Source organism: Clytia hemisphaerica, unplaced genomic scaffold (genome assembly GCF_902728285.1).
Source record: "Clytia hemisphaerica strain Z4C2 unplaced genomic scaffold, Clytia hemisphaerica genome assembly, whole genome shotgun sequence".
NCBI lineage: Eukaryota > Metazoa > Cnidaria > Hydrozoa > Leptothecata > Clytiidae > Clytia > Clytia hemisphaerica.
The window spans coordinates 1,525,469-1,545,882 of NW_027103852.1; positions in this window are offsets into that span (position 1 = coordinate 1,525,469).

Consider the following 20,414-nt stretch of genomic DNA (forward strand, 5'->3'; position numbering starts at 1 on the left):
TCTAACATGCATTTAATAGAAGTGTTGGGCTCTATTCTGATGTTTGCTCTACCCATCCAGGGTGAAAAGCTTTGAAAATAAAGATTTGCCATAAGCTCCTACTCTCCTTAACTGAACTCAGTAAAAATTATTAGAAAGCAAACTTCAATCTGGTATCACTGGCTCAAAACTATAATTAGAATATAATTATGAACTTCAATTTGATATTTCAGGTCACAAGTTGCCATGGTTGAAACTACCAAAATTGATGCGTGAGAAATCATTAACAGGTATATGTAAGTTTATTGTGTATTCTTATTTCATTTCCATACACTTGATTTTCATCATGCAAAAGGCTTCGATTGCATTAAAAATGTGATAGGATAGGGTTACTTCAGACACCAATTATCTCTCCCTTAGAGTCACTTTTTAAGCTAAAATTTCGGATTTCCGGTCCGCACAAACCCGACATTCCCTAACCCTGCACCTTTAGTTTTCCTATGCCGGTTTTACAAAGTTTTACAAGGACAAAAGATCCTGAGTCCTAGTGCCTTATTTATGACAAATTAGTTTTAAGGACTTCCCGAATAGAGAACCTTTATTTCAAAGATTTTGGTGCACATCCGCCGAAAGCCAAATCCTCCCACAGATATTCTGCACTACTCTCAACATCAAATCAACGAGTGGTTTAGATGGTAGCTTAGTCATGCAATTTATGTTAAACAAAGTTTATTGATAATTATTTGATCAGTAGTAAAATTACAATTTGAATAAACTCAAATAAAAAATGCAACTAAATTTTGTGACGGAGCATGTTCGTAAAAACCCTTAGTGGCTGTATATTCTGGAGGAAACATTTTCTCCGAACCAATGACCATACTTTGTGAGTGTTACAGTAAGTGGGATCAAAGAAGTGCTAATAATACGTATTATAACGACCAAAGTGTACGATTTGACAGTGAAGGCAAAAAAATCGGGAAAATAATGTCACACAATAGTGAAATTAAGTCCCCGCAAATAGGCCCAACCGCAAAATTTAATCTCCGCGAAAGTTTATCGCATTAGAGTAAACAAATATAACAAATTTATAAACTAAAAGGATAAAAATCCATTTTTACGACGTATAAGCTTCATAGCTTCATAATGTTAACAATATGTTTGAAATTTTCACTTAGGAAATAACTGATCGACTTGAAACGCGTCCCCTATTCCATAGTTGGTGAATATTAATCTAAGATTATCAATCTCCAATGACCAGCGTTTATTTTGGTAATCGTTGATCTTTTAGGATCTTTAGTTGTATTTCTCGTCAATTATCTGGTGGTTGATCATTGATAGATCGCACATAGAAAGCAGTCGTCCGATTGCTCCAATGTCATAAAAGTAAAGAAAGGTTGACCGGAGTATACAGGGCTTATAATCAAATACTCCGAAAATTCAGAGAAATTTGCCAAAGCTTACTAAAATGATTCTAATTGAATACAATAGCATGAATGATTTAGAATTTAGAATTCTATTCAAAGACTTTGAATCATTAAGTATCACCTAGTGATGCGCATGCATAATTGATTTTCAGTGCGATATTGTTGAGAACCTGCTTTTCCAGCTTTTTTCAATCGCTGGAAACTTGGTTTTGCAAATTTTTCTTGAGGGGAAATTTACTGACATTATAACAAAGCTGCAGTAATAAATGTATTCGATTCGATTCCAACTTGACAAGTGAATGTACCTTTTCCCGGATCAATCCATACCATGTCAGCGGAAAAAAGGAATTGGGTACCATGTTAATGCGAGTCGTCGACGAGTTCGCGTTGTAGCTGGAAGCGTGACGCTTAGGGCTCTTAACTTCTTAATTCCGAATTCTTCAGAATGATTATTTTCAATTAATTTCAGTATTAAAGCTCGAGAGGAAGGACTTCCCTGATGATGTTGATTGGGATCTTGCATTGGACCAAGAATACGAACTTCCTGAAGCAAGGGAAGAATTAAACACAATAGAAAGAAATTGCATGAGAGTAGTCTTTCAAACTGTCAGTTTAGCACATACAACTGGTCAAGGTACTTTTTCGCCTCTCGTGGACTTTCTACGGAAGCCGAGAAGGGACATCCAAACTTTCTTTTTTGTCGACTTTTTTTCTTTTTTGTCGACTTTTTTTCTTTTTTTGCTGGCTTTTTTTCTTTTCTTGCCAACTTTTTTTCTTTTTTTGCAGACTTTTTTTCTTTTTTTGAAAACTTTTTTTCTTTTTTTGAAAACTTTTTTTCTTTTTTTTGCAGACTTTTTTTTCTTTTTTTTCAAAAAACCCCCAGGTTTAAAAATGGTATGGTTTGTTATGTTTTAGTGTCTAGATCTCGAGATAATTCATATCTAAGGTGTATATATACTGAAAAAATGCTGACTCAGCTGAAATTATCGATAATTTTCAATACTTAAATCAAAATATCTGTCGAGATTTTTCCTAAAAAAATGCTCCCAGCAAAATGCTGACGTCATCGGAAAACGCAATTTTCGTCTTCAAACAAAATGCCATTTCTCGGCACCAGATGGTCAAAACTTAACAAATAAGCCCATTTTCTTTATCTACTTTTCACATAGACTATGTTATAGTCTAAGACGAATCACTATCTAAGAAGGTTCAAAATCATCATCACTTGATGTCAAATAAAATCTGTGCGGTTGTGCTCTTGACAATGCAACAAAATGGCGAAAACTTCTGAAAATCTTAACACGGAAATTTCATCAAAATATGGATCCTGCACCCCAAATGAATGCTTTATAAATGAAATAATACGGGATAACGATGTCTTGCAGTGTAGGAAGTGTCACAGATTTGTTCATTATGCCTGTTCGGAGCTTCCAGCCTACCAAGTACAGATTTGCCTTCAGTACAAAGCAAGGAGATTCGAATGTGCGAAATGCATCACAGTCACGCCAATATTATTAGAGAAGTTCAAAACAAGTAAACAAAGAACGACCAATAACAAGGCAACAAATACTGGAGGTAAAGAGAAAGATCAAGATGAGCAATGTGTTTTCGCTAGACTGGATAGACTGGAGAAGAAGATCGACGATCTTGTAAACAAAGATGATGTCGTTAAAGGATCCAAACAACAGCAGACATACGCTAGCATCGCTAAAGATGAGCTAAAGAAAAAAGACCACGATATAGAATCAAAGCAACAACAGACATACGCTAGCATTACTAAAGATGAGCTAAAGAAACAAGAGGTAAAGATCAAGAATTTCATCAAAGAAGAGAAAGAAGAAGAACGATGGTTAAACTTAACAAAGTACAATATCATTGTTCACAACCTCGGAGAGAACAAAGATGAAGACCTAGAAGAACAACGTGTAGGTGATAAGGATTATGTCGAAGAAGTTCTACAAAACCAAATGGGATTAAAGGTAAACATCCACAGCGCAGAAAGAATAGGAGCTCGGAAGGACGAAATGTTCAAAACAAAAAGATGGCGACCCTTGAAAGTCGTGCTAAAGAACGAAGAAGAGAAACGTCATATTCTGGCATCAGTCCACAAATTAGAGAAAGACGAATTTAGAGTATCCGACGATTTTTCGAAGAAAGAACGCGAAACCATCAAAGAGTGGCATAGGAAGGCAAAGGAGAAAACAGAATTACAAAAGGATGGCAGCTGGATATATAAGGTTAGAGGAAGTCCTCGGACAAAACTCTACTTTAAGAAGATCTATAACAAACCTGTTACTGAAAATGAAATATTGTAAAGACGACTGGTAAAGAGGCCCACCGTGCGCCTACAACTGTAAAATTGTAAAATGTTAAGCATGATTATTTCATAGAGGTCGATAGACCTGAGAAATATATTACTGTAAATTAAAAAAATTAAATTAAGAAAAAAGCCCAAAGCCGAAGAAAATTCGCAAACGGGTTTTTTTGCCGAAAAGAGTTTACACTCGGTAGAGTTGCTAGTTTCTTCGAAACTCTCCCGCCGATTTTTTCCCGTATACCGCCATAACGCCATACCGCCATTTTTCCCGCCTTTACTATCACCACTGTAACGGACGATAACATCGTCTACTTTCCACACTGAATTCGTTGGTAGCCTCCGATAGCTGATTTTCAGACCTTGAAAAAAACGTTAAGGGGGGGGGGGACTTTTGATAAGTTCTATTGATTAACTAAAAATCGATTCACTCGAAAACTGCAGGAGATTTGGAGGGCAATTTTTTCTCGTCAATTCTACACTTTATTAGGAATTTATTTATTAAAAATTTGCCCTCGTCGAAAGCAGTCTCGAAAAGAAAAGTTAAATTTAAAAAAGTCTTTTTTAAAAAATAGAAAAAAGTCCACTAAAGAAGAAAAAAAGTTTTCAAAAAAAAAAAAAAGTCCGCAAAAAAGAAAAAAAGTTTTCAAAAAAAGAAAAAAAGTTGACAAAAAAAGAAAAAAAGTCAGCAAAAAAAGAAAAAAAGTCGGCAAAAAAAGAAAAAAAGTCGACAAAAAAAGAAAGTTTGGATGTCCCTTCTCGGCTTCCGTAACTTTCTCATAATAGTCAATCAAAATTGAGATTAACATATACAACCTTTAAGTTTCATAGCTATTTTTTGAAAAAATGACACATAGTTGTAAAAAAATTGAAATTGCACCTTTTCGTTTATTTTAGCTCCGCCTCAAGATGAAGCAAATAACGAGGTACGAGAGCCAACCCTAAAGAATTCCCACCAAAGAATTCTTTCCTGAAAAGATGGACGTACTTTTTTTCTGTGGAAAGCTTTAAAACCGTCAAATAGGAGATCAAAAAAATATAAAAAGCCTGATATTAAGTTTGAGATTTTTTCCAACCTCCATGCGTCTCCATGCTTACCTCAGCAATAAAAAGGCAATAACAAAAAACAAAGAATGTTTTTGCGGCCAACGCGTGGGGAGAAAATTGTTGTTTTTCAAATACATTCAAGTTTTGTCTTTAAAATTGGGATTACCTCAGAATATCAAACAATAAATGATTTCCAATCTCAGATCTGTTAGTATTCTATAAATGGTGTTACAAATTACAATGTAATGTAGTAGATTGTTGAACAGGTACAAAAATTGCGTGACATGTTTTTTGAGACAAAAAAATCAAAAAAATCATAAATCTTGAATATAATCTGCTCCATTGGTTTATACTCAGTGAAATTTTAACAAGTGATAGGAAATTTCACCAGCTTTTCAGAAATATAATTGTCCTAGCATTAAATATGACAAAAAGAAACTATTTCTTTTTTTAAAGTAAGTCACCATTCGTCACTTTTCAATTTAACGAATGATTTACATGAAAATCAAAGGTTCAATACCCCTTTGATCGCTCAACGGTTAAATGTGACTAAATTTCTGGGTTGCTTGTGTCTAAATCATGACTTACTTTATGGACCCAAAAACTTTGCTTTAAACTATTTTAGATTGTTAGGCACTTTATTTTCTGCTTTAAAACATTTTAATGATGTTTTATAGATGCAGAATGCTAATGAATCATTAGTTTATTAATAAAAGCAGAAAGAAGTAACAAAATATGACTTACTTTTCATATTTTTGCTTTTACGATTACTAGATAAAATGATAGCCTTGTTATGACCAAAATTAGATTAAGTCAGTCGTTTTCTGTCACATTTTATCCAAATACATTTAATTATGTAGACTAGAAAAGAGTCCTTTTAATACCCTTCGAATAAAAAAGTTTCAACAAACATAATTCAAAGCATTAATCATTCCAAGTTTTACTTGATAATTAACTCAGAAAATAAAGTAAGTCACTAAATGTAACATATTATAATGATGAGATGGCTTTCCGACCATATAACAGCATATCATACGCAATAAAAAGCTCAAATATTTTACATCTATTAAAAATTTGCTTAAAGTAGCAGTATTTTGTATATACATCAGCAATATCTTCTAATAGTTTCGTCTATTGGAGACAGGGAAAATTCGCAGGTAAGTCATTTTAAGTCACGTTTAACAAAGACAATGACTAGAAGAAATATTGTTACTCTAGTGTTGAGTTATATTTTCCAGACATACTGGTTTAATTTTAGTCAACTTCAATTTTAAAGCAGTTTTAGCCATTATTTTTATGAGTAAGTCAGATTTTGGCCCAGTTAACTATTAAGTCACTAAAAAGTGTCACATAACCATAATGTACTACTCAGCTATGCATATGAGAAGTTACAAGTCAATGCTCCCTATAAATCTTTCCTAATATTCAATTAAATCTTCTAGAGTAAAGTAAGTCACCATAAAAGTAAGTCACTTTTGGTCACATTTTGTTTTAAGTTATAGCTTTAGATATAGAAAATCAATTTTTGTCAAGCTTTATTAAGAAAAAATACAAGATTTTAAACTTAACTCGGTTAAAAGCCTAATGAATTTGGCACAATGGGCTTCAATCTATGAATGATCTTGTAACGAGCTACAAAAATGTCACGCTCCCAGTACTGAATTTTTGTACCTGTTCTGTTATAGAATTTAGGTATTCACACCTTTATCCAAACGGTACCACCAGACTTTAGATGAAGAAGCTGGACAAACCTTCAGAAACGTGAGTTTAAAATTTCAAATCTTAATTTCGAACGTTTAAAAATGCTTAAATGAAAATGATTATTTATATATTGTGTTGTTTTTACACATTTATAAATCTTGGTGTACCTTCATCGAGCACGAATTCTGTCCTCAATCTTGATCGAACAGCTTACCTTGAAGGAATAGTTTATCTCGCAAAAGTCTTTCTTTTAAAAAGCGTGGATAAACTTGGAAATTGAAAATCGGAAATTACTATTTCGTACCTTCACAAGAAAGGCACTGCGAAATTATATCTGACTTTCAATTATCTCTTTTAGTGGTACGTAGATGAAAAAAGAAGGCGATTGAATTTAGAGGAAAGTTAGATATATTTGAGTACTTAAGAGAAGAAACTTTCGCGGGAATTTAATTTCGCGGTTTATCGATTTTCGAAAAATTCGCGGGTTTTTCTATTGTAAAGTGTGCCCCTTTTATTCAAAAAGTTATGTTCGTGTTTTATGGAAAAGTCAACAAGAGACAAATTCGTTTCTTGAGTGATAATTTTGTGATTTGACATAAAAGTATTTTGTATGATTTTTACAAAGCTCATCATAAAAATAACCTTCAACAAAATAAATAAAAATTACTTTAGACTAGCAGGCTAAAATACCGTATACAAAACAATGTAATCAATCCCTCAAAAAAAAAACATTTTCTTGAGTCTTGAATTCGTATAGCTGTCACTGAAAATAAGCACCGGCAATTTTCTGAATTTTATGTTCTTCCAAAACGAAAGATGTCATTGTCTGTAAAATCGAGCATAAAGTCTCAAATTCTTAAAACAACAAGAAACCACAACCAGTCAAAAACCAAGAACTGCCTATCATCTAATCATGTCATGCAATCCAATCAGAATACAGAACTACAGGATCTGTACAAGTACTCTCTCTTATATACTGCCACATACGATAGTCAATATTCAATCACAAGTCTTTACTTTATTATTTGCCATTCTGGAAACAAGCAACTTTTGCTGTCTTTACGACGAATAGCATTCTTTTTTCTTCATCAGTTAATTCTTCCCAAAAACAAGAGAAGCACTATCAGGTCGGGATCAGGTCTTGAAAACTTGAAAGAAAGATCTTGCATTCAATGAGTCCCGTCCTCTTCTACTCGTTTTCTGATAAAATAATTATAAACTTCTATCGCTCACGAAAACTCCGGATTTTTTACCACATGACCCACTCTAACCAATCAGAAGCTCACCGAATCCTGCGTTCATATTATGAATGCGCCCTTTTCCTAAGGCAGTATTCCATAGTCGCGCGGCTGAGGTCGAAAAACGTTTCATTTCGTGATACATATTTTAGATTCAAAAAAAACAACGGAAACTCGCGAATTAGTATGTGTAGATTACAAATCAAAAAAGTTTCCACCCTAAAAAGGTGCAAGTAGTGCACAATTTGAGTTTTAAAATGCCTGATTTTGGCTCTTATCGATTTTAATCGAGTTGATCGATTTTACAAAATCGACAAAGTTGTATTTTGAGGAACGAAAAAACGCCGTTATTTTTACATGACCTGAACGTTCCAAAATTTATAAAAACGCTTGTAAACAAATATGGTAGATAAAGTAGCGGTAATTGGCGTAATAAAGTGCTTTCTCTATCTGGTAGTACAGTGAGAATCTACATATCAAACTTTGATCTTGAACTTATGGATTTTATACTCAATGTGAGCTATGTTGACTATGATGTTATGTAAATGCAACTTTTAGAATGTTTTTAAAATAGTGTGCTATGTAACCCTTTTTATGTTTTATATTACTTTACTCGATTCTGCATGTGTTATCTAGACTAGAGCTCGTTGAGTGTGAGTTCGTTTTAACTTTTTTCATATGTGTGTTGGTGTTCATTTGGTTAATTGGGTGTGTAAGAAACATTGAGAAATTAAAACTTTTGGTAATTTTTGTTATATTTTATCTCTCAGATAATAATAAATGTATGTAGAAATGTAATAAAAAGTAAAGTTAAAAAAATGACTGAAGAGGATCGGTGTTGTGTTCTGCATTTTGCTGGAAAGAGTGGAGCTACACGTACATTTACAGAAAGTTCATTTCAAACCTTTTTAACCAAAAGACATGACTGGCTATCATTGGAGAAAGACTACAAAGAATTCATCGATGTTGCGAGAAATACCTTAGATTTGATTCCACCCAATAGCAGACTAGAAGATCTAGACAATGACAAGAAAACTTACCACGTATCTTGCTATCAACAATTTACCAATAAAGAAAAGTTCGAGCGTGCAAAAAGGGCAGCAGAAATTCCATTACCAGTACCAATAATCCAAGAAGAGCACGTAGAAGAGCTTGAACGACCTGCACCCAAACGTTCTCTTAGAGTTCAACAACGACAAGATCATGAGGCCAATGTTAATCCGGACGATCCTGTTCCATCTACCTCAAATATTTTGCCAAGGAAGTGCTTGATATGTAAAAGTTATGATCCAATATATGTGGTAGATACTAAGGTCAGCAATATATATACTTTATTATGAATTTTTTCATACTGTACATCTCTGGTGAAAATAATGACTTAAATAATAGAGTAAATACTGGCGAGCTAACTAAGCGCAAAAAGGAAATTTTACGTAGAACTTTTTTATTTATTTTAGTATAATTCTTAAAGTTTTTCCTTTCACTTTTTTTCATGCTGGTACCATATATACTAAGAACCATGAAATTGGGTAATATTCATCCATGTCGACTGGGTAACTTTCATCTTATAGTTGTGCACATTTTCAGTCAACTTAAAAAACCATGAAAAGCTGCAAATTCCAGGTGATGAAAGTTTACCTGATGTTGATGAAAGTTACCTGACTTCAGGGTACTAAGATTTTGAAAAGTTATTTTTCATATAAAATTTAGCTGTCTTGAATAAGGTTACCCGTGGACCATTTATTGCCTATATACTTTCTTTTTATCTTCAGAAAAAGAAGAGAGTACGCCAGGATTTGAGCAAAGCTATGACTGAAAAATGTGGTTTATTGTATGATACAGCTCTTTTCAAGAATGACGAGTCTATTTTGGTCTACATACGTGGAGAGGACTGTTCCTGCGTCGAGGCAAGATATCACCAAGCTTGCTATAATTCCTATACTAAAGAATACGCAAACATATTAGCAGCTAGTGGTAAAAGCAATCCAGTCAAAGATGATACTCCTTTTGAGCGTTTTTGTACCAATATTATTGAAAAACATATCACATCTAATAATGAAATATTCACACAAAGAAAACTTCTTGATTTATTCAAGACATACCATAATGATGATGATGTTAATGACTCGACTTTTACAACAGCCAGATTGAAAGCGAAATTGCAGTTAAAGTACCCAACCCTCATTTTTTATAAATCAAAACAACAAAATAAAAGCGACTTGGTTTATAATGACTCAGTTACACCTGGTGATGTGATAGATGCCTCCATTGTCCCTGATGATATCCCTTCTTCAGTTGATGACTCCTCTCAGGATGAACACTCGCAAGATGAAAACACTGAAACACTGTCTACTCTCTCACATATTCAGGACAGAGAACTTTATCACTCTGCTATATTTCTTAAAGATGTTTTGTCAAAGATCGAGACAAATCTACCTTGGCCACCAGATAGTAACGACTTGAAGTATGAAAATGCTGCAATGACTATTCCACCAAAATTAAAACACTTTTTAGCTTTGCTGTTAGGTTTCACCTCGGAACCTCTTGATACCAAACTTAATATATCTGAATCACAAGAAAAGAAAGTCGTTTCCATTGCTGAAGATTTGATTCAAATATCTACATCTGGAAGAACTCTCACTCACAAGTCAATTGCATTAGGAGTCACAGCCCGGCAGATAACTGGCAGTCAACGAATGGTTCAAATTCTGAACAAATTGGGACATTGCTGCTCTCCAGATGTTTTATACAACCATGATGCAGCACTGATAAAATAGATATCTGAAGAATCTGTTTTCGTTCCTAGGAACATTGAAATTAATATTCCTGCAACACTGATATGGGATAACAACGACTTCACAGAAGAAACGCTGTCTGGGAAAGGCACTACACACGTTGCAAATGGTATAATAGTTCAGAATCGCAGTCTTCTTAATCCTGTGGATCCTCGTGAGAAAGCTCCTGTTTCAAAAAGTTCTGGTCCAGTTTCCCTACCATCTACCATTATTGAGCCATTTATTCTTACAAAAAAGAATTCACCTGATTTTTCCGATGTTAAGAAAGAACTTCTTGCGTCAACAAAACCATCCAAGCATGTTGAAGCAGAAAATTTCTTCATTTTCAAAAAGTATTGGGCTAATGAGAAGGATATCTTGCTACCATCATGGACTGGATATAATATCAATGTTGCACCATTCCCTGATTGTAAATCTGAAATTGGTTATCTTCCAATAATCGACGCACCTGTCACTGAATTGGACACTGTTAATGCTATTCTATGGAAAAGTAAGTTTTTTTTATTATATGAATTTCTAGTTTTTCCACTTGTCTAAGGCCAATCTTATTGTTAATCTTATATTGTTAGTTTTTTCACAATTTGTTTGGAATAATTACAATAGAATGGAAATTCTTTGTTCCACCAATAGATATTCAACTCCAAGGTGAATTAATAGGTTTTAGATAAAATAAATCAAGTAACTAGGTCATTAAAAAGTAACATAAGTTTTGAGGACTTTTTTTATATGAATTCCGTTATGTGCTTTTTTCAGGACACACTGTATACTTTTTAATTTGTGGATGGGCATGGCAGCCTGAAAGAATAATGATCATATAATATAAGAATCTCAAGTCATAAAATCGTTGTTTTTTATCGTTTTTAGGCATATCGATTTGCGAGAAACTCAATCTTCCTGAAATTACATTAGTCTTTGATGAAGCAATATACTCCAAAGTTCAAATGATTCGTTGGGGAAATGAAATTTTGAAAAAGCGTCTTGTTATTCGACTTGGGGATTTTCATTGCTTTCAATGTCATTCTGTAGTGCTATTGCCAAGATATTTCAGCATGCTGGTTTGCAGGTAAGACAAATTCTCTTATCTTAGTATATTGTTACTTTGGAAGTTAATTTTCTTAGAACCAATTTGCATGTCGTTTATCATTGTCTTCCTCAAAAGCTATTATTTATCAATTCATTGTTTGTGAAGGTTTTGCTGTATCCTTTAATCTTAACTTTGGTGATCTTGTTCGTTGTTTCAGTTTGGCCTATCTATCTTTCACTTTTATATGGGGAAAACCAAATCAGGTTAGAAAATTGAATTATTATTTTTATTAATGTTTTCTATGTTGTTAAAAATGAAATTTTTTTATCCTTACGATTCAGGACATACTAGTCGAATCTGATGTAATTGCTTTGGGGTCTATCAACACTGTGATGTCAGGTAAACAATATAACAGGAGTGTCCGATCGCACAAACTGATGTACGAATCACTACAACGTCTTCGTTTCAAGTCGTTTTATGAGAATGTTGGAGAAGATATGAAACTAAAAATCGATGATGTAGTTGCAAATCTTGATTTCTCAAGTTATTCTGATGCACCATCCGACTTCATAGAGATTACCAACTCTTATTTCGCATATGTCGATATTCGATCCAAAAACAATCCAACTTTTCATTTCTGGTCGTCATATATTGAAATGGTTCAACTACTTCTTCTCTACATCCGTGCCACCAGAACGTCGAATTGGCACCTACACTTGCAGGTTGTTCGACTGATGCTGCCATGGTTTTTTGTTACAGATCGAATAAATTATTCTCGTTATCTCCCTTGCTACTTGATTGAGATGCTAACATTAGCTGAAACACACCCTTGTAAGTATAATTTTCAGTATTTTGTTCTAAATGATCTTATTTTAGTCAGGGACATTTAAGCTATGATGTAATTGAGAAAAATAGAGCAATCAGTGCTCCGAAAAGCTTGATTGTTGAGGGAACTTTTGAATTGTTATGGGTAAGTATTTTTTTCACCAAATTGTAAGATATAAAATGTTTTTTTTTTTAGTCACCGCATCACACATCGAGTCGACATGGACAGTTCAAAGGCATACCGAACAAGGGTTTTCAAGCATCGCCTGCGATCAAACGATTGAACAAACGTTGAATCGCGACAGTAAAACTTCAGGTGATGTTGTTGGTTTCACCTTAGACAGGACAACAATGCATAAATGGATTGTATGTCACGCTGAAAAAGCTGCAATTGTCAACAGTCTCAAAGGAATGACTAGCTTGGAACAATCCAATACCAGGTATATCGAATTTATTTTATCATACCATTTAGAAATTTAAAAAAACCATTTATTATTTTCCAAGTTCCTGAATTATGTTCCCGAATGACGTCGTTTCTCATGCGCATTTATCAGATAATAAATATTAATAATATGGGGTATGATCTTTTACAGTTGTGAAGCATGTTAATGAGTTTTTCAACCGCTTATTATATTTATTTCCAATTTTCTCTTTCTCAGGAAACACAAGGAGTTGTCATTAAACAGACAGAAAAGAGATGAACGAGACATCATATCAATCGCAAACACAGTAACAAGCATGATTAATCCTTTCAATAACGATTTCACCAACCTTGTTCACATCGTCAGTGGGCTCGAAGCATCGCCTGAAGTACAAGAGGCTGCACGCAAAATGTGGGATATTGGCGAGGAAAAACTCGACACCTATTTGGATAACCTGCTAAGTGACGAGCCAGATGTCTATCAGACACTGAAGAAAACACAGTTAAAAACCTTTGGAACTCAATCTAAGAATGTCAACATCAAAAATGCCAAGAATGAAGTATTAGCAATCAAGTCGACTAAAGACTTATTCGCGAAGCTGGTTTTGCTGGCAAAGAGCAGAGAAGTGGACATGAATGAAGTATTGAAATACTCTCTTCGACCTTTTCCTTCACCCCTCGCAAGCTATGATGGCAACATGGTAAAAACGCAGAAGTCAAAACTCCTGGAAATCGTTGAGAAGAAAGCAGAAATTGAATGTGTCTCATCAGTTCCTCGTGGAAGCTGCTTGGTCATTGATGCGATGGCAATGCTGCAAGCTTTGAAAGGTATTCCAAACACATTTGATGAGCTAGCTCTGGTAATCCTCAAAAGTATCGTGACACTTGCTTCAAAGTTCGGTTGCACCCGAATAGACGTGGTTTGTGACAGGTACCCTGATGAAAGCATCAAAGGAGCAGAGCGTGTCAAAAGAGGCAGTGATGATGCCACCATCATCAACATCTTTGGTGGTACTCAGAAAACACCTCGCCAGTGGAAGAAGTTCTTAAGATCTGGTAAGAACAAAGAAGGTATCATGGAGTTCTTCCTTCAAGCTTGGAAAAATGTTCCTTATGAAACCTTTGGGATGAAAGAAATTTATCTCTGCCACAAAGACAAGTGTGACCGTTTCAGAGTGATCGGTAATACAGTGGTGGCTCAAAACCTTTCTGAGTTGACATGTGATCATGAAGAAGCAGACACTAGGATGGCAGTCCATGCAACTCACGCCTCTCACAACGGGTTAAGCAACGTCATTATCGCATCGCCTGACACAGATGTCTTCATCATAATGCTGAATCTATCAGTCACCTGTGCATCTGAAATATTTTTCTTGACTGGCACTGGGATCAAGCGGCGAATCATCACAGTAACGGCCATCCAACAGAAACTCGGAGGAAAGCTTTGTAAAGCACTTGTTGGATTCCATGCATTTTCTGGTAAGTGAAATAATTTTACAATCCTACATTTATTGTAATCAAAACATTGATCATTGCTAGTGGTCCAATTTACCGAGAAGAATAGTAGTGAAGATTCACCAAGATAAAGTAATTTTGTGGCTAGGAGGGGGGGCAGTTTACTTGAAAAATGATATCGTTATTTTGTTCTCTTTTTAATTTGTTCAGGTTGTGATTCGACTAGCGCCTTCTACGGTAAAGGGAAAGCGAAATCCTTTCAAGTCTTGGAAAAAAACAAAGATCATTTGGACTCTTTCACTTCACTTGGTTCCACATTGATCGACGATCCACCTGCCTTCAATAAGTTTGTATGTGAGTTATATGGCCATCAAGATTCGCTTGACGTGAATCGTATTCGTTTTGAAATTTTTAAAAGTGGAAAGTTTTCCGAAGAATCGCTACCACCGACTGAAGATTCTCTCCTACTCCATTCTCAACGTGCCAACTACCAGGCTTATATTTGGAGGCACGCTTCTACCGTATTACTAAATCTTCCCAGTGCAACAGATCATGGCTGGGAGTCAACTGCTGATAGTGGATTGGAAATAAAATGGCTATCTTTACCTATTGCCCCCGATAGTATTTTATCGTTCATTAACTGCGGATGCACAGCAGGTTGTTCAACTAACCGTTGTTCTTGTAAAAAGGCTTCCCTAAAATGTACTGATTTATGTAAATGCAAAGATTGCGAGAACATTATTTCTAACACCAGTAAAGGAGATCAGGAGGAAGAAGAAGATTATGATTTAGTTTTTTGTGGTAACGACGATGGTTCGGATGATGATAGTGACAGTGAGGATAATTTTGACTCTGACAGTGATACGGCTGAAGACCCAATTTCGGAGTGGGAAACATCAGCTTTCCTTACGGAAGACTCTTCTTCTAGCGATTAACTTAATTAGTTCTTTCTTTATTTTTTGTAAAAATATATCTTCTTTTGATACGTTTTAATCTTTTGAAGAAAGAGGATTTTTAGTGCCAAATAACAAAAAAATCGATAATTATCGATATTATTTTTCGACATTTTGTAACCTTTAAATACTAAACTTCGTGAAATAGGGCGAAAATCGATAATTTATCGATATTTTATCGATATTTTATCGATATTTACGTTTCATCGACGTATATACCGCATATATTGCTTGAATTTTTATTTTCTGATAATATATTGGTTAGTGGAAAGAGAAAGTAAATGAAAAATGCAAAATGCTCGTTACTTGCACATCTTTAGGGCGGAAACTTTTTAGTTTTTTTCTTCACAGGTGGTAATTCGAGAGTTTCCATCGAAAAAAGTGGAATCTAAGAGGTGTATCACGAAAATCATTTTCTAGCCACTTTTTTCGACCTCAGCCGCGCGACTACCAAGGCAAACTTAAAATCCGCAAGTATAAAAATCTTTAAAGCACCGAAAACGCTATATTGCCATAAGCCGTGTGTCCTAGCCTTGTGAATACGGGCTTAGTTAACTAGGAGGCTGAGATTTGACAGTAAATCTTAAAAGAACTCACAAACTATACACATACTTTTTTTTTCTGCTCAGTGACTGAGCGCGTACTGACCAATTAGATACACTCGCATATGCAGGGACAGATATCCCTGCAGAGGAGTTAGTTGGACTAGACCGTAAACCAGAAATCTGATCTTAAAAAACGATGAAATAGACGGTGAAATAGTTTACGGTCTGGATATCCAGGCCAACATAGATGGAACATTCACTTTCACAAAAGAACATAGATACGAAACAAAAGAAGAAGGCACAGATAGATAATAGACAATCAACAAAGATACAAACAATTAAAATAATGACAAGATGAAGACAGAGCCTAGAGTTACGTGTGGTCTCTCTCAGCACTCTCTGATATACTCACGAGTCACCCGTCATCTTTACTAGAAATAATGCTGCAGTCATTATTACAGACACGGAAAAGTTGGCCGAGAACTCGGTTCGCTGTCGCAAATTTTTATTCCGTCAGCGGTCGAAACCCAGCCTTAGCTAATCTGGCACCCGATGTAGAAATTTTCTTCCGACACTCTTAAGGTACCTTAAGCTCTGAAGGTCGGGAAAATTTTCAATATTGGCCCGCTCCTTTAGAGCTTTAGCGTGGGCGGCCATCGGAATATCAGATAAGCCTTAGCGGCCGAAAACCAGCTTTAGCGGCCGAAACCCAGCCATGCAAATGGGGACCCTATATAGCGGCCGAAAGCTAGGGTGTAAAAGCTAAAGGTCATACTTCTGCATACCACATGCGTTAACGGTCGAAACCCAAGCTAAGCTTGCTTTCTGTATGATGGCATTGCATTGCAAAGTCCCCCTTCTCTTTCTCTTTTCTCGAAAATATTTTCTTTTGAGGTCCATGCTGTTGAGTGTAAAGTCATCTTGCGAAATTCGTTTATAATGAGTTTTGAAAAAATCCGGCGCACTGTATAACCCGGACCCGGACCCGGACCCTGGACACCGAGAAAACCAGGACCCCAGACTTTCACGAAAACCCGGACCCCTCGTAATTTTTCGAGAAAACCCGGACCCCATCTACATTTACGAGAAAACCCGGACCCCATCTAAATTTACGAGAAAACCCGGACCTCATGCCATATGTTCTTTAGCTTAGGGTTCTCGGTGCCGATCAAAATTCCGGGTTGGCCAGGAAATATCAAGATTGGCGGTATTATAGTTAATAAAGGCCGAAACTACAGTATTGTTGTCAAGATACTTCAACAACATTCGACGTCACTAACATTTAACTGTCTCTTGGGAAAACATGGTAAATTTGTAAATCAGTTGAAAAATAAAGCTTAAAAAATAAAATGTATTGGCAAAAATCAAGAGCACTTAATTTGTTGGATTTTGACTGAAACCGCCGAAAGCGTGCCAAATCATCTTTCCGCGGAATATTATACTGATGTAGTGGATGGCTCCTAGACAACTAAGACAATCCTTCAGGGAATTGGTAAAACGAATTCCAGCACCATCGAGAAAGTTTTTTTGTAACATATTTTGACTTTTTCCAGGACCTAAAGTCACAAATTTCCGGGATATTCGAGGACAAAATAGTATAAAACAGAGAAAATAAGGATTTTCCAGGGTAGAAAATGACACACATTAAGATTTTAGACATATTATAATAACTGATAGTCTACATTTTATTCTAAAATTTCAGAATGCAAGACGAAAAAGTATGAAAAAGAGGTTTTGAATATTTCAGGACATCTTGAAAACATTTATGAAATTTCAGAGGTTTACAGGAGAAAAATTTAATTCCGGGATATTCCATGAATATAGTAAAATAACAAAAGAAAACTAACAAGAAACTGAAATGATAACAATAACAATGCACATTCTTTGATCATTCAAAAGAAATCCAATTTCCGAGGCAATTACAATAGCTTTTCAGAAAAGAAATTTAGAAATTATATCACAAAAAATAAAAAAGTTTATCTTTGTGTAGATTCTGTTCCACTTTCTTCTGGACACACTGTTTGCTCGTTATGAATGTTGTTCAATTTAATCAAGATATTTCAGCTCATTCGAGGGGCAAAAAGAAAATTATTGTATATTTTGATATACGCTTTAACTTTAAGGGATGCTTTATCAAAAAACTCTAGTACAGAGCGGTCTGGAACAGAAATCCTTCTAAAAACTAAATTTGAAATAAAAATGTTCAGAGTGAAAAAAAGAATTAAGGCAAAAAAAGAAACTTTCAAAAAGATTTCTCAAAGATTGGGGCGCTAAGTGTCCCCAGTTGATGATGATGATGATGATATATATTTCTTTTTTTTCAGATCTATTTACATTTAAAAAATCCTAAGCGAAAAACAACCCTAAGAGGCTTTCGAGTTCGAAAGGATATATGGAGTGATAATGTACAAGAGATACTAACTAGAGAAAAGAAAAAACAACAAAAGATAATACAACAACAGGAGATACAATACGAAAATATTTACACTTGGTTTGTGGATGATAATAAACGTGGTTGAATAAGACACTAGATGGGAACTTAGTTATCATTGAGTAATTTTGATTTGAGTTTTCGAGCAAACACAGAAAAGCTGGTGGATTTGATATTTAGACATTGTTGATTCCAGATATGGGGGCCATAGAACCGAATAGGAGAGGGTGAATTGTCAAAGACTAAAGTCGTTAGAGAGTTTTTTGCTGGCTGTCGTGTACCAAGAGAATGGGATGGTTTGGTGAATAATGTGCTTAGATAATCAGCTGATAGTTTATTATTTACATGTTTATATATTAGTTTACCACACTCTAATTTTATATAGTGAATTTATCTTTAATGTGCTAAACCTGTTAGATTATTTTTTTCATAGATTTTTTAATTTTATTTGTTATGCTATCTATCACAGAATTTAACTTACCTGTTTCCCTTTGTTGGGGGCCCCTGTAATAAATATGCTAGTGAAATTGCTTCTATTAGAATGATATTTGGACCACCACTGTTTTCGTTATGATGTTGTATTTTTGGAGGGCAAAACGAAAAAAGATAAACTAATGCTTTATCAAAAAACTCTTTTACAGAGCGGTCTGGAACAGACTCCTTCTAAAACTAAATTTGAAAAAAATTTCCAGAGTGAAAAAAATGAACTTGCAAAAAAACGAACTTTCAAAAAGTTTTTCAAATAATGAAAGTTGATGTGAGAGATTTATTTAAGAAAAACAACCTGAGCTTTCGAGTTCTCTAGGAGTTAATGTCACTAAGCAAGAAAAAATGATACAGGAAGATACAATACGAAAATATTACACTTGGTTTGTGGTGATTCAACCGTGGTAAAGACCAGATGGGAGTACTTGCGTAGAGTTTTGAGCAAAACATAAATTTATGTTCCAGTATTTTTGAATTTCTCGTTAGTTTTTGTTCTATTTTTATCAGCTGACTTATTTTACATGTTTATATAGTTTACCACACTCTAATTTATATACTGAATTTTATTTTATGTAAACCTGTTTATTATTTTTTTCCTAGATTTTTTTAATTTTATGCCGCTATCATGATTTGACTACCTGTGTGTATTTGAGCCCCAAGTGTAATTATGCTGGTGTTTTTAAATTACGAGATCTTAGAAGGTGTATTAAATAAAGCTTCGTATGAGGCGAACCTTGTTTTATCTTTGTTGATTTATTGTGCTTGCCAGTTAGTTTTTCATCGATCATAACACCTAAATATTTTGCAGATCTTACCCTTGTGATTTCATTGGTCGGATATTGAGATATTGAAGTTTTCTATCTGCTTTTTCCCTGTAAAAAGAATAAAACAAGATTTCTTAACGTTGAGTGAGAGTCTATTGTTAATTAGCCAGTGGTCCACATGTCTTAGTTCTTGATTGGCTATTTCTTCAAGAGTTTTTGGGTTTTCATGGCTAAGGTAGGAATAGGGATGTGTCATCAGCAAAGAGGGTAAAAGAGAATTTTGACGAGGATGATGCAGATCGTTGATATAGAGCAGAAAGAGGGTGGGTCCCAGCACAGACCCTTGTGGTACCCCATATGCCATGTCAAGTTCACTCGAGATTTCATTTCCAATACTTACCACTTGTTTACGATTTGTAAGGTAGCTTTCAAACCATTTGTTTAGAGGACCTCTTACTCCATTTGCATACAATTTTCTTACTAAAATTTTGTGATCAACTGTGTCAAATGCTTTAGCAAGATCTAGGAGGATAGTGCAGCAGGTCTTATCATTTTTTAGCTGCGAGTAGATCTCATCCGTTAAACTTCAGGACAGCATCAGCAGTAGACTTACCTGTTTGGAAGCCAATTGATTTTGAGAGAGTATTTTTCTATCGATTAAGTATTTTTTAAGTCTGTCGTTGATGGCTTTTTCAAAGATTTTATCAAATAAAGGTAACACAGATATGGGTCTATAATTGATAATGTCATGTTTGTCACCATTGTTTTTGAAGACAGGAGTTACTTTAGCAATTTTAAGTTTTTCTGGAAAAATGCCTTTTTTTACAGATTTATTAATAATAAGTGAAAGTGGTGTACAAATAAGGTCTCCAATTTCTTTGATGACATTGATTGGAAATTTGTAGAGATCTATGGCTTTTTTTGGATCTAGTTTTTGAATGAGTTCTTGAATTTCATATCCTTTGACCGGTTCAAAAAACATGCTGTGATCTTGATTTTTTAGATTAGTTAG